Source organism: Bombina bombina, chromosome 2 (genome assembly GCF_027579735.1).
Source record: "Bombina bombina isolate aBomBom1 chromosome 2, aBomBom1.pri, whole genome shotgun sequence".
In the NCBI taxonomy this organism is placed as follows: domain Eukaryota; kingdom Metazoa; phylum Chordata; class Amphibia; order Anura; family Bombinatoridae; genus Bombina; species Bombina bombina.
This window is the reverse complement of record NC_069500.1, coordinates 444,569,120-444,583,925: the sequence shown is the minus strand read 5'-3', so window position 1 is coordinate 444,583,925 and position 14,806 is coordinate 444,569,120.

The following is a 14,806-nucleotide window of genomic DNA, read 5'->3' as shown; positions in this document are numbered from 1 at the left end:
CAAATGACTCTGTGATTAGGCATCACCCACACAGGCAGTGTGTTATGTACGCAGGCAAGCAGACCAGATGCTATGGATACTGTGCAAGAGGTGAATTCATCAATTATTTAGGGCTGAAATCACCAGACTTGGAGCTACCCAGCCTTCAGACATGGCAACCAAAACAACGGATCTGCTAGAGGTAAAAGCAGCCTGTGCATGGCTGATGTGTTGTTAGCTGAAGCAGGGCAAACACACCATTTAATTATACACACACCGAAAATACATGTGTATAAATAATGCATATCAGTGCACATTAATAGGAAAATATATATACATCCTCTAATACATAAGTACATATCATATGCATACAATATAAAGCTCAATCACAATAGATAGCTGATGTTCTCACCTGTTCCTACTATAGCCTCCTTAATGTCACCACCCAATACAATTTATCTGAGCTCAGCCAGGAGCGGTCTAAATGCCCAGTCAGTGGTAGTATAACACGGCTGTCATTCTGGGTATACTGGAGCTGGGGAAGGGACAGTCACCTGCGGATCCAGGGACGTGTCCCTGGGTTTCCCAGTGTGATGTCAGACGCGCAGGGGGTGATCACCGGGACAGATCCTGGAACCTTAAAAGTGACAGCAATTGGATTCAAAGTAGTCTAACTGCAGACTGGAGCTCCAGGAAACATGTGACCTCCACTCAAAGCTTTTTTTTATTTTATTTTAATCAACTTTAATGTAACAAACAACCTATAGACAATCATTCTGAAAACAAAACATTTTGCAGCTTTCTTGTTCCTTATGTTAATTCACAGTGTTTTATGCTGATTTTCATTTATAAGTAGGCTGACCATATTTCCTTGAGACAAAAACGGGACATTGAGCGGTCAAAAACGGGATGGGGTTAATATTCTTTAATTATATGAAAAAAAGGAAGATTTTAACAAAAGTTAACTTTTATGATATGAATTTAAACTATTGAGCCAATAATTATCCTTCAGTGACAGAAGAACTCATACAAAATGTTTTAGGTAGACGTAGAGCTAGAGGGGGACTGTATTTCATCATGATTGTACCATGAATATTTGATGAAACAAATTTACACAGCAAATTTTGGTCTTTCAACACCATATAATAAACTTCTCACACATGGGCTGATGTATCATGTATATGAAATTATTTTTACTTTAAATTTGATGCACACAGAAAATTGGCAAATTTATATAAAAATAAAGCACAAATGTTCTGACTTATAAAGACACCCTATAACATGTTTTTTATTATAACTGTTGTTAAGGGAAATAAAATTACTTATCCAATAACCATTCTAAAGACGAAGGTTCCCTCCATAAGATCACATCCATCAATGACACGCCCCTAATTTTGAAGAGCGCGGGCGGCATAGACTGCTAAGACTGCATGAAGACTGCATGCTGTGGATCATGTGGGCATGGCCACCCAACCCCAACACGGCAGCAGTTAAAAAAAAATATTTTTTTTTAAAAACTGCCCTCCCCGCCGGCGGGGAGTTTAAAAAAAAAATTTAAGTGGTGTGTGTGCAATAAAAAATTACACTTGCGCTGCCCGCATGGTCTGATAACCCTCAAAACGGGACAAAATGACTATTAATAAAGAAACGACGGGACAGGGGAAAAAACATATAATAACGGTACTGTCCCTTTCAAAACGGGACATATGGTCAGCCTATTTATAAGGTAACCACTGTGAATGAACATTAAGAACAAGAAAGCTGCAAAATGTACAAGGCTGAAGTTCGATTGTTTCTAATAAGTAACTGTAAGTATTATAAAAGGGTTAAAATCCTTTGTGCCACTCATTTATGTGTGTATATATACACAAGGCGTGAACCCATCATAGAATAGACGCTATCAGCAGGGGCGGACTGACAAGTCGGGCAATTCGGCCCTTGCCGAGGGCCCTGCATGTGTTAAAGGGCCCGCAATTCCTGCAGGGAGTTGTATGATGCAGCACAAAGTTGTTGTTTTTATTATTATTTTACATATTTTTATTTATTGTTTGTTGGCTGGGGCTTTTCTCTGGGAGCGGGGGGTTTATGGAGTTCAGCCAGGACTTCTATAAAATCTTAGATATATTTAAATTATATTACCCGTGCAGGCTTTTGCAGATGAGTTTGAGAGTGGGTGGAGCTAAGCATCTACTAGATATCGCTGCTGGTTTGAATCAGAGGCAGTGAGGCACCGTGTGAGGAATGCAGTGTGTCAGCCTGCAGACAGAGCTGGGTCCGGGTAAGAAATAAGCAATGGGATGGCGGCTCCTGTGTTTATAGATCCCAGACCCCCACACATTAAAATATATGTCCTAGTTACATTTGATAAAGCACCTGTTAGCACAGCACTAGCACATTTAATCAGGACATATAATTTCAATGTGTGCTAAATGCTTTAGCAGAGTTTTAACAGTCAAATTGTACGTGTGCACACCAACCCCCCTTCTGCTGCTGGAGTCAAGGATGGAATTCAGAGGCATGGGGGCTGCAGCACATCTAGCTGCTGATGTTTACACTACCCTCTAGCCACTGCACTGAGTAAAAGTCATAAATGTCCCGTTATCAGCTCTCCCAGTCAGCAGTCAGAGATTGTGTGGGAGTCCCCAGCATTTGTAAGGGAATGTGAATATCAGCAAACCTTACATGTGAGTGAGTGACAGCATGCAAGGAGGAGAGCTAAATCTCAAAGTGCACATCTGTTATCAAATGGTCCTTGTATTAGAAGCAAAAGCACTTGTATCTAGATATCATAAATGTGTTTATAAGCTATTTAACACCACATAAATCGAGCCCCGGAGGAATGCCTATGAGAGGAGGGGCCAATTACCTCACTCTAGGCATAGGGGCGTGGTTCCGTGAGCCGTTGCTCACTCGTTTTCCAGAGCAGGAGTGAAGACCTGTGAAGAAAGCGTCCCAGTTTTTACTTACCATGGCGGATTTCCAGGCGATTCTCGGAACGGTCCAGGAGCTGCTGGTGTCCAAGGGTGTGGAGTGGATCCGGAGGAGACTTGCTGAGGAGGAAGACGTCGGAGCTGGAGGTGCGGTCACGGCGGACGGTGAGGTATCCAGGCCAGTTTGTAGATCCCGCCCGCCAGAGAGGCTGAGTCCATCCAACGTGAGGAGGCAGGAGTCCGGGAGCCAGAAGAGGAGGCCGGTGAAGTCGTCGGTGGCAGCAGGAGGATCCGTTCAGCGAGTGGTGTCGGAGAAGAAAGGCGGAGCTGTTGGACGTCGGACCGGGACCGGAATCTTCAGCAGGCCGGACGAGTCACGGTTTCTTCAGGAAGAGACTGCAGCAGGTAATCCTTCTTCTTTTTCAGGTGCTGGAGTCGTGTCTAGTGAGGCGGTGATGTCGGCGGAAGCGGCAATGGCGGCTGGTGAGGAAGATTCGGAGGAGGAGCTGCACGTAAGTAATTTGGCGCCAATAATGAAGAGTACGGCCTTCTCAGGCCCTGGGAGTTCCGGATGCCAGGAGGAGATAACGGCCTATAGGCCTGGTGCACTTCATGTCGGGGATTGTACGGCCAATCAGGGGGCCAATATGAGGGGCAACATTTTTCGTTCTGGGCAAGAAAATGTCACAGGTGGTCAGGAGGTGTTAACGGCCTTTAGGCCTGGAACTCTTCATTCCGGGGCAATTACGGCACCTCATGGGGACAACATGAGGGGCAAATTTGATGCTTCTGGGCAGGAAATTTTTATAACGGCGAATAGGCCGGGGGGCAATTTGGAGCCTAGGATATCAGTAGGCTCACATACAGCTTCAGGTGGAACCGGAAAAAAAGCAGTTGCTAAAAGAAAGCACTGCAATACAGAATTGGGAGCAGGCAATGTTGAGGTGGATGTTAGGCCAGGCAGTTCAGATAAGGGGGAAAGTTTTAGAGAAGGTGCTAGTAGTAGGAGTGGGTATATGAGGGGTAATAAATGTGTTAATAGAGCAAGTAGCAAGGATTGTAGGGAGGCTGCCTCTAGGCAGGTTAATGTCTCTTTTTCCTCAGACTCTGTGCATTCTAGATACAATTCAGCAGGCCGGAGCAGTGACACTCTTCCTTCAAGGATGCCGGAGGATGCTGATTCATTGTGGATTGATGAGCACTACAGCGATTTCGGTGAGGAGGATGAACAGCAAGCGTCTACATCCAGACCAGTGGCCACGGAACAGGTAAGGGAATTGGAGGTTTTAACTCAATTAATTAGGGCCTTAGTTCCTGAAAGTGGTAGCTCTAGTGGTAGGGAGTATGTTAGGGCCCAGGGAGGATAGTGTTAGTCATAATGATAGAGGGTTAGCTAACAGGGATTACGCATCCTTTCAGCCTCAGGTAGTCCAAGTTGAAAGAAAAAGGCAAGAGAACAGTTCCAGGATTCCAATGTCACGGCGGCGGGTGAGATCCCGTTCGCCTATTAGCTACAGGAAGAGTCAGGATGCAGGCGAATCTTCAGTATGGGGAACCCTGGATAGGCAGTCGAGGGAAACCCAGAAGGTCTAGAACTCCTGAAAAAAGGAGATATAAAGAAAGAGAAAGCCTGAGGCAAGGCAGCGTGTCAGTACGACAGGAAGCAAGGAGTGAGACGGTCACTGCAAGGGAGACACCTGTAGTGCCCACAGGTGAGAGTATAGGTGCTGTTGCTGTTTCTGATGTTATATGATGCTAAAAGGTTTGAAAAACTTAGTTTCTCAACTGGAAAGTAGTGGTCAGTCTAGTGTTGGTGGCCCTTCTGGCCCTGTCAGGGTATGGGTGGCCCAGAATGGTCTTCTGGGGGTGGTCCCCCAGAGCAGGTTAGTTCTGTGGTTTCGGGTAGTGCGAGCATGGTTGGTCAATCGAAAATATCTGATTAGGCTTTTAGGCGTCCATGTTTGTGTTCTGTTGGCCCTCTGGGCATTCATTTAGCTAAGGAGGTAAAAGAAAAGATTTGGAAGAGGGAGTTCGTCAAAATATTTTCACTGCTTCCTGTTGGCCAAATCTTTGATGTTAAGGATGATTCAAAAAGCGAGTCGGGTAAGAAAGAGGAGGAAGAGCGTAAAAGGAGATTTAGGAAATTGCCTAAAACATTGTCCAATTGGTCAAAAGCGTTTCGTATTTTGCCTAGTGTAATTGGAGAGAAGAACCCAGAACTATGTTCTTCGTTATTTTGTTATCTTGACGAGATTGCTAGTGCTTGTCGTACTTATGGCGGGCTCGCCTGGTGGAGATATGACGAGCAGTTCCGTCAGCGTTTGGCGGTTCGGCCCAAAATGAGATGGGACGACAGGGATATTGGTATATGGTTGGAGCTTATGACTCCATTAAGGTCATGTCAGCCCTTTCGGGGTCCAGGGGGTGGAAGCAATGCCCCCTCTACGGAATCCTCAGCAGTGGCCTTTAGGAAAGGGCTTTGTTTTCAATTTAATGAAGGAGTCTGTAAATTCGGGGGAAGTTTGTAAATACAAGCATGAATGTTCCTTTTGTGGGGGAATCCACTCAAGTGCCAAGTGTTTCAAGAAAGGTAAATCTTTCTCAAAAGGAGACAGTGTTGTTCAAAGCCAGGACACCAGTGAAAGTAGAAAAGATGGCGCCGTGGTTAAAATTGTACGGTAGAAAAAAGGTTAAGGAGTTTGACTCTGATATTTTGTTAAAAGGTTATTCTGACGGTTTTTATATTCCTTTTTCTGAAGGTATTGAATCTGTTTTTTCAGGGAACTTAAAGTCTGCATTGGATTTTCCTGAAGTGGTGGTTGAAAAAATTCAGAAGGAAATCTCTTTGGGTAGAATGGCGGGCCCCTTTTCAGTCCCCCCGTTTAAAAATGTAAGAATTTCTCCTCTGGGTGTTGTTCCCAAGAAGGTTCCAAACCAATTTAGATTGATTCATCATTTGTCTTTCCTGAAAGGTTTTTCGGTTAATGATGGTATTGATCCGGAGTTATCTGCAGTCAGATATGCGTCTTTTGATAAGGCCTTGGATTTGGTTAGGGAAGCAGGTCCTAACGCCTTGTTGGCGAAAGTGGATATTGAGTCGGCATTCAGGCTTTTACCTGTTCATCCTTTTTGTCATCACTTATTAGGTTGTTTTGTTGACGGTTCTTTTTTTGTGGACTTATGTTTACCTATGGGCTGCTCCATTTCTTGTTCTTATTTTGAGAAGTTTAGTTGTTTAATAGAATGGGCAGTCAAACAGATTTTGGGACTGTCATCTGTCATTCATTATTTGGATGATTTTCTTTTTGTGGGTCCCGAGGAGCTTAATTTGTGTCAAATTCTTATAGATTCCTTTATGCTGGTAGCTAGGGATTTTGGAATCCCTATTGCTTCTGAAAAAACTGAAGGCCCTTCTTCTGTTATTAGTTTTCTGGGCATCTGCATTGATGCAGTTTCCATGGAATGTAGACTTCCTATGGATAAAGTTCATGATTTGGTATCTTCTATTGATGCGGCTCTTTCAAGGAAAAAACTTTCCTTAAGGGATATTCAGTCTTTAGTTGGGAAGCTGAATTTCGCATGTAAAATCATTCCTGTTGGAAGAATTTTTTGCAGACGGCTGTCTTTGGCTACTGTGGGAGTTAAAATCCCCCACTTTAGGATTCGTTTGTCAGTACAAGTAAAGGAAGATTTGAGAGTCTGGAAAGCTTTCTTAAAGGATTTCAACGGTAAATCCTTGATTCAAGCCCCTGAGATTTTAAGTAGTGAGCTTCATTTATTCACTGACGCTTCGGGTGCGCATGGTTTTGGAGCCCTATTTGGGAATAAATGGTGTGCTGGTTCTTGGCCTGTGGCTTGGTCTGCTTCTGGTTTAACAAAAAATCTTGTTTTTCTAGAATTATTTCCGCTGGTTGTAGCTTTAAACATTTGGGGCTTTGAATTTGTGAACAGAAAGGTGGTTTTTCATTCAGATAATATGGGGGTTGTTTTTGCTATCAACCGTTTATCATCCAGTTCTAGGCCAGTGATTGGGTTGCTCAGGATGTTTTTTTTCGAATGTATGAAGCACAATGTTTATTTTAGAGCTATTCATGTTCCTGGAAAATAGAACATGGGGGCTGACGCTCTTTCTCGTTTTCAGTGGCGGAGATTCCAGGAGGCAGTGCCAGAAGCAGAAAGGATCGGTTCTCCTTGTCCAGAAGAAATGTGGTGTCTGAGCTTCCTAGATTGTTGAGATCGGTGAGGGGAGCTTTAGCTCCTAGTACTTGGAAAGTTTATTTATCAGTGTGGGTGAAGTGGCTGAATAAAATAGCCGATGTGGAAGAGGAAAAGGAGGATATGTTTTTGTTATTGGATTGGATTGAGGAATGGAGAGAGAGGAATATGTCTAAGTCTATGGTTCAGAGGAATATGGCAGCATTATCCTTTTTGTTTAACCTCCTAGGTTGGGTGGATTTATCAATGAAATTTTGCGTGCGAATGGCAGTAAGAAGCCTTATTCAGGGTAAGGTTTCTTTAGATAATAGGAGGCCTTTGGTTTCTCTGTTTTGGAGAGGATTGTTAAGGTTCTTCCTGTTATTTGTTTTTCTCATTTTGAGGTCCTGTTATTTAGAGTTGCTTTTTTGATTGCTTTTTTCGGGGCTTTTAGGATTTCAGAGTTGATTTCTCCAAATCGTTGGAGTTGCGGGGGTCTATATTATAGAGATGTGGTGTTGAACCCTCACAAGGTTCTTTTATGGTTGAGAAAATAAAAAACCGACCAAACAGGGAAAGGTTGTTGGATTTGTTTGAGAGAGATTGGGGGTATGTGTTGCCCGGTTACGGCAGTTAGGGATTTTCTATATGTCCGTGGTGGTATTGATGGTATTCCGTTATTGGTTCATGAAGATGGGACTTCTCTATCTTGTTATCAATTTGAATCAGTGATGAAAAAGGATTTAGAAGTGATTGGTTTGGATAGCAAGGATTTTGGTTGCCATTCTTTTAGAATTGGGGCAGCAACTGAAGCGAGTATTTCCGGTTTAAATGTTGGTACAGTAAAAAAGATTGGGAGATGGAGATCTGATTGTTTTAGGTTATATCTTAGACCAGATCTAGTTTGAAGTTATATAGTTATAGTTAGTTTTTTGGCAGGTCCCCTTCACTGTTGGATCGTGGGACACTCATATATTTATTGGGCAAGAAAGGAGGCAGCAGTCAGAGACTCAGGGATGCAACTAGCTGTTCTCCTGAGGAAATTTTAATTAAATGGTTTGGTATTAGGGGAATGAAGTGGGACCAGTTATTAGGTAAAGTTGGGCTAGGCTTTTTCGTCCACCTGACATTTTAATCATGCATGCGGGGGGTAACGATCTTGGAATTATGGCTCAAAAGTGCCTGATTGATATTATAAAAAGGGATATCATTAGGGTAAAGGAATTATTTCCTAATATTATGATAGTATGGTCTGACATCGAATGCAGGCTTTGTTGGAGGTCTGCTTGGGACTTTAAAAGGTTAGATTCATCTAGGAAAAAGGTTAATCAGACTATTACCAGTTTTGTGGCAAAGTTGGGGGGTTTTGGTGTCAGACATGTGAAGTTTGAAGGAGAATCTGGAAGCTGTTTCTTTTTAAAAGATGGAGTGCACCTTAACAAAATTGGTTTATACCTTTTTAATTTTAACATGAGTGAAGGGGTGAAAAAGGCCTTAGCCCTGTGGGTTGGTGCTCGAAGGGATTTCGAGCAGTGGCGGGGTGCTAGCTGCTAAGTTTATATAATTATTCTGGGTACCTCCTCAGGTATGGGGAGAGGTTATGGATGTGGGCGTGCCTGGCGGAGCGCCAGTGGAAGGCACGTTATGTTAAGTTGGCAAGCACCTTTTAATGTTAATGTTGTTTTAATAAAGTTTTAATTCAATCAATTTAAATAATAAATTTGGGCTGCGGCCTTTTTCCCCCAGGTTCTGTGTCTGTGTCTTTATTTATTATAAATATTGCCTAGATGTGTGGTCAATCGAGCCCCGGAGGAATACCTATGAGAGGAGGGGCCAATGACCTCACTCTAGGCATAGGGGCGTGGTTCCGTGAGCCGTTGCTCACTCGTTGGTTTCCAGAGCAGGAGTGAAGACCTGTGAAGAAAGCGCCCTCCCTCCCCTTTTGGTAAGTGGTTGTCGCAGCTGTTGCGGGGTGCTAGCCGCTAAGTTTATATAATTATTCTGAGTACCTCCTCAGGTATGGGGAGAGGTTATGGATGTGGGCGTGCCTGGCAGAGCGCCAGTGGAAGGCACGTTATGTTAAGCTGGCAAGCACCTTTTAATGTTAATGTTGTTTTAATAAAGTTTTAATTCAATTAATTTAAATAATAAATGCGGGCTGCGGCCTTTTTCCCCCAGGTTCTGTGTCTGTGTCTTTATTTATTATAAATATTGCCTAGATGTGTGGTCAATGGCACTCTAAACCATTTTATTTAAACAGAGAAACTCAGAACACATTTCCATTACTGTAAACTGTACTTTAGGCATAATGACTTCATAATAAAGTGCTTTATAGTAACTAAGATTCTCATGATTCACTTTTTATTAGTTCTAAGGGTTTGCTTGTCTTATTATAACTGTGAAAGCCTAACCCCTTATAGCAACCATGATGTCAGACTATTTGTGATATAAGATACAGTTCCTACAATATTGGGACCAGACTGCAGAACAAAATTTTGTAGCTCAAGCCCAGACCAGGTTATTTTTTAACAGTATCAGAGCTTCATCTATAGAAACAAACTTGAAGCACCCATTAAGTGACGTAACCTATAATGAGTACTTGAGTTAAATACAGATATAGTTTCTGTATATGTGATATTAAAATGTTAGCTGCATAAAAAATATTAAGTTTAGAGAAGTGACACTATAAATAATGTAATACTTATAATAAACACGTGATACATAAAGGGACTGTAAAATCAAAATGAAACTTTTTTTTTATTCAGACAGCAAGCAATGTTATACAAATGACCAATTTACTTCTAATATTAAAATTTGTTTTCCCCCTTTGATATCTTTAAAATCATACCTAGGTAGGCTCTGGAGCATCAATACACTACTGAGAGCTAGCTGGCGATTGGTGGATACCATACCTCCCAACATTTCTAAATTCAAAAGTGGGACCCCCCCCGGCAAAAAAATTGAAATGTGGTGGGCGGGGCTTTACAAAATTATAAGACCAAAGTAATATAAATAAAATTCTAAATAAAGTCATATATTTGAATACACTTAGGCAGCAAATCAAACACAAGCTCAGACCACTGGTATAGCTATGTGACCTATGTATTTAATTAGTCTTTGCAGAGACATTGCTAAATATTTTTATCTTAATTGGACATTTAATAATAAATTCTTTAAAACTGCTCTCTGCATTCCCCATTAATATTCTAGATTCTGGCCTTTAAAAAGTCAGCAAAAATGCACAGTAGCACACTACATAGCATACATTTACACATGCAGATACATACACACTACATAGAATACACTTATACATGCAGATACACACACACTACATAGCATACACTTACACATGCAGATACACACAAATACTACATAGCATACACTTATACATGCAGATACACAGACAATACATAGTATAAACTTATACATGCAGATACACACAAACATTACATAGCATACACTTATACATGCAGATACACACTTTTACATGCAGATACACACTTTTACATGCAGATACACATACACACACTACATAGCTTACATTTATACATGCAGACACACACACACTACCTAGCATACACTTATACATGTAGATACACACTTTTACATGCAGATACACATACACACACTACATAGCTTACATTTATACATGCAGACACACACACTACATAGCATAAACGTATACATACAGATACACACAGTTATGGATACAGATAGACACACACACTACATAATATATGGGTATCTGTAATTCATTGTATGGGGTCCTGGGGTTGACAAGCACATTAGCTGGCAGTCTGCAGCTGCCACTGTTCGTTACCCTGGTATTAGCACTGCTCATTGTATAAAACTGAAGGCATGCTAGTATTATCACCAGGGGTTAGAAATCATCACTACCAGAAATAGGTTAGCGAGGTCACCATTACCCGTGGTCAGAGTGTATACAGCCTTCTTACTCCTGCTTAACCCACACACCATTCCTTTTCCATAGGGAATCTAACAGGTATCTAACCCTGTGAGAGCAAAGCCAGCTGCTTCTGAGTATGGGCCCAATAGAATTTAACCCCTTAATGACCGGACCATTTTTCAATTTTCTTACCCTTAATGACAATGGCTATTTTTACATTTCTGCGTTTAGCTGTAATTTTCCTCTTACTCGTTTACTGTACCCACACATATTATATACCGTTTTTCTCGTCATTAAATGGACTTTCTAAAGATACCATTATTTTCATCATATCTTATAATTTACTAAAAAAAATGGTAAAATATGAGGAAAAAATGGAAAAAACACACTTTTTCTAACTTTGACCCCCAAAATCTGTTACACATCTACAATCACCAAAAAACACCCATGCTAAATAGTTTATAAATTTTGTCCTGAGTTTAGAAATACCCAATGTTTGCACGTTCTTTGCTTTTTTTGCAATTTATGGGGCAATAAATACAAGTAGCACTTTACTATTTCCAAACCACTTTTTTTCAAAATTAGCGCTAGTTACTTTGGAACCCGGATATCTGTCAGGAATACCTGAATATCCCTTGACATGTATATATTTTGTTTTAGAAGACATCCTAAAGTATTGATCTAGGCCCATTTTGGTATATTTCATGCCACCATTTCACCGCCAAATGCGATAAAAAAAAAAAAAGTTCACTTTTTCACAAATTTTGTCACAAACTTTAGGTTTCCCACTGAAATTATTTACAAACAGCTTCTGCAATTATGGCACAAATGGTTGTAAATGCTTCTCTGGGATCCCCTTTTTCAGAAATAACAGACTTATATGGCTTTGTGGTTGCGTTTTGGTAATTAGAAGGCCGCTAAATGCCGCTGCGCACCACACGTGTTTTATGCCCAGGAGTGAAGGGGTTAATTAGGGAGCTTGTAGGGAGCTTGTAGTGTTAATTTTAGCTTTAGTGTAGTGTTGTAGACAACCCCAAGTATTGATCTAGGCCCATTTTGGTATATTTTATGCCACCATTTCACCGCCAAATGCGAGCAAATAAAAAAAAAACTTTACATTTTTCACAATTTTAGGTTTCTCACTGAAATTATTTACAAACAGCTTGTGCTATTATGGCAGAAATTGTTGGAAAAGCTTCTCTGGGATCCCCTTTGTTCAGAAATAGCAGACTTATATGGCTTTGGCGTTGCTTTTTGGTAATTAGAAGGCTGCTAAATGCTGCTGCGCACCACACGTGAATTATGCCCAGCAGTGAAGGGGTTAAATTAGGTAGCTTGTAAGGAGCTTGCAGGGTTAATTTTAGAGATCAGCCTCCCACCTGACACATCCCACCCCCTGATCACTCCCAAACAGCTCTCTTCCCTCCCCCACCCCACAATTGTTCCCGCCATCTTAAGTACTGGCAGAAAGTCTGCCAGTACTAAATAAAAGAGTTTTTTTTTTTTTTTAAATAAAAATAATAAAATATTTTAGTTGTGATGAACCCCTGCCTTAGCACCAACCTCCCTGATCCCCCCTCCAGCTCTCTAACCCTCTCCCCTACCTAATTACCGCCATCTTGGGTACTGGCAGCTGTCTGCCAGTACCCAGTTTGGCCCCACAAACCAAAGTATTTTAATTTTATTTTTAACTTTTATTTTTAATTATTTCTGTAGTGTAGCAGCCCCCCCCCCCACAATACCCCCACCCCTGACTCCCAGATCCTTTTATATGTAAAAAAAGTTTTTAACTTTTTTTCCCCCTTCCTTCCTTCATTGGTGTCAGTGTGGCTAATGCGCGTACGTGCACGCCCCCCCCGCATCGTGCATGCGCACACACGCTCCCTCTTCCCACCCAGACTACGGCACCATCGCTTCCAGTGCATCGGAGGCTTGTAAAGGGATATTGCAGGATGCCTCCATATCGAGGCATCACTGCAATACCGTCAGAGCTGCTGGAAGTGATTGTGATCACTTCCAGCACTCTGTTAGACAACTGACGTACCAGGTACGTCTATTGTCATTAACAGTTAGTTTTTGCATGACGTACCTGGTACGTCAGTTGTCATTAAGGGGTTACATTTTTTTTTTTAAATGCCTGGGGCAAATTGGGACAGATGACTAGCAACCCGGGACAGGGGGACAGACCCCTAAAATCGGGACTGTCCCGTGAAAATCGGGACAGTTGGGGGGTATGGGATACACATATATGCCTCTTGTCATTGGCTCACCCAATATGTTCAGCTAGCTCACAATAGTGCATTTCTGCCCCTAAACCTACCATGGGTTACTAGTCAACAAAAGGATACCAACAAAATTAAGCAAATTTGATAACAGAAGTAAATTGGCATATTGTATAAAATTACATGCACTATCTGTAATATCATAGTTTAATTTTCACTTTCTGTCCCTTTAAAACACCATATAATTCCCTTATTTCAAATTTTCTTTTCAACCAAGCATCACATCCCCCAGACTAAGTTAAAGGCTCTATTTATTTGCATTCTCAAAACCAGACACCAGCTGTCCTCCACCAATATACTGGACAATCTGTGATTTTAACCCCTTGTCTGTCCCTCACTACTTTCTGCTCCGTACTTTAGTGCATATAGACATGGAATTTTTTTTGCACAAGCACTTGTTAATTTACAATATTTAGTTCATGTTAAAAATATTTAAGGAAAAAAATGTTTCTTTATATGGCAATTAAAAACATGGTGAGGAGAGGCATATGAGATGGGAGGGGCAGAGGTGGTAGGTAGGTGGAGCAAAGAGGAGGTGGGGGCCCTGCCACACTTTTGCCCGGGGGCCCTGGTTGGTCTCAGTCCTCCCCTGGTTATCAGCCTGGCCCAGCGCCCTTTATTGCAAACAAATTGGTGCCAACCTTGCCACTTCATATATTTTACCTTTTCTGATAAGTAATTGGTATTTTAAAAGGGTTAAAATTATTTGGGTCACTCATTTCTGTGTAGATATATACAGGGCTTTAACCCCATTCATAGAACAGACATATTTTCAGCTTGACCCAATGCTTTTTAAGGCAAACAATCTGGTGCCATCCTTGCCACTTCATACATTTTACCTTTTCTGAGTAAGTAACGGGTATTTTAAAAGGGTTAAAATCCTTTGGGCCACTAATTTTTGTGTGGATACATACACGGCATGAAGTCCTTCATAGGATAAGCATGTTAGCCTGGCCCAATGATTTTTATAGCAAACAAACTTGTGCCAAACTTGCCATGTCATATATTTTACCTTTTCTGAATAAGTAACTGGTCATTTGAAAAGGTTAAAATACTTTGGGCCACTCATTTATGTGTGGAATATACAAGGCATGAACCCTTCATAGCACAGACATGTTGTCAGCCTGGCCCAACGCTCTTTATGGCAAATAAATTGGTGACAGCCTTGCCACTTCATATATTTTACCTTTTATGAATAAATGGTATTTTAAAAGGGTTAAAATCCTGTGGGCCACTCATTTCTGTGTGAATATATACAGGGCGTGAGCCTAGCCCACCGCTTTTTATGACAAACTGGTGCCGACCTTATAAAATCATATATTTTACCTTTTCTAAATAAGTTACTGCTATTTAAAGGGTTTCTTTGCCATATACAGTACATCTTTGGGACAGTCTGAAAACACTTGGGCCTAGATTTAGAGTTCGGCGGTAGCCGTCAAAACCAGCGTTAGAGGCTCCTAACGCTGGTTTTGGGCGCCCGCTGGTATTTGGAGTCAGTGATTAAAGGGTCTAAC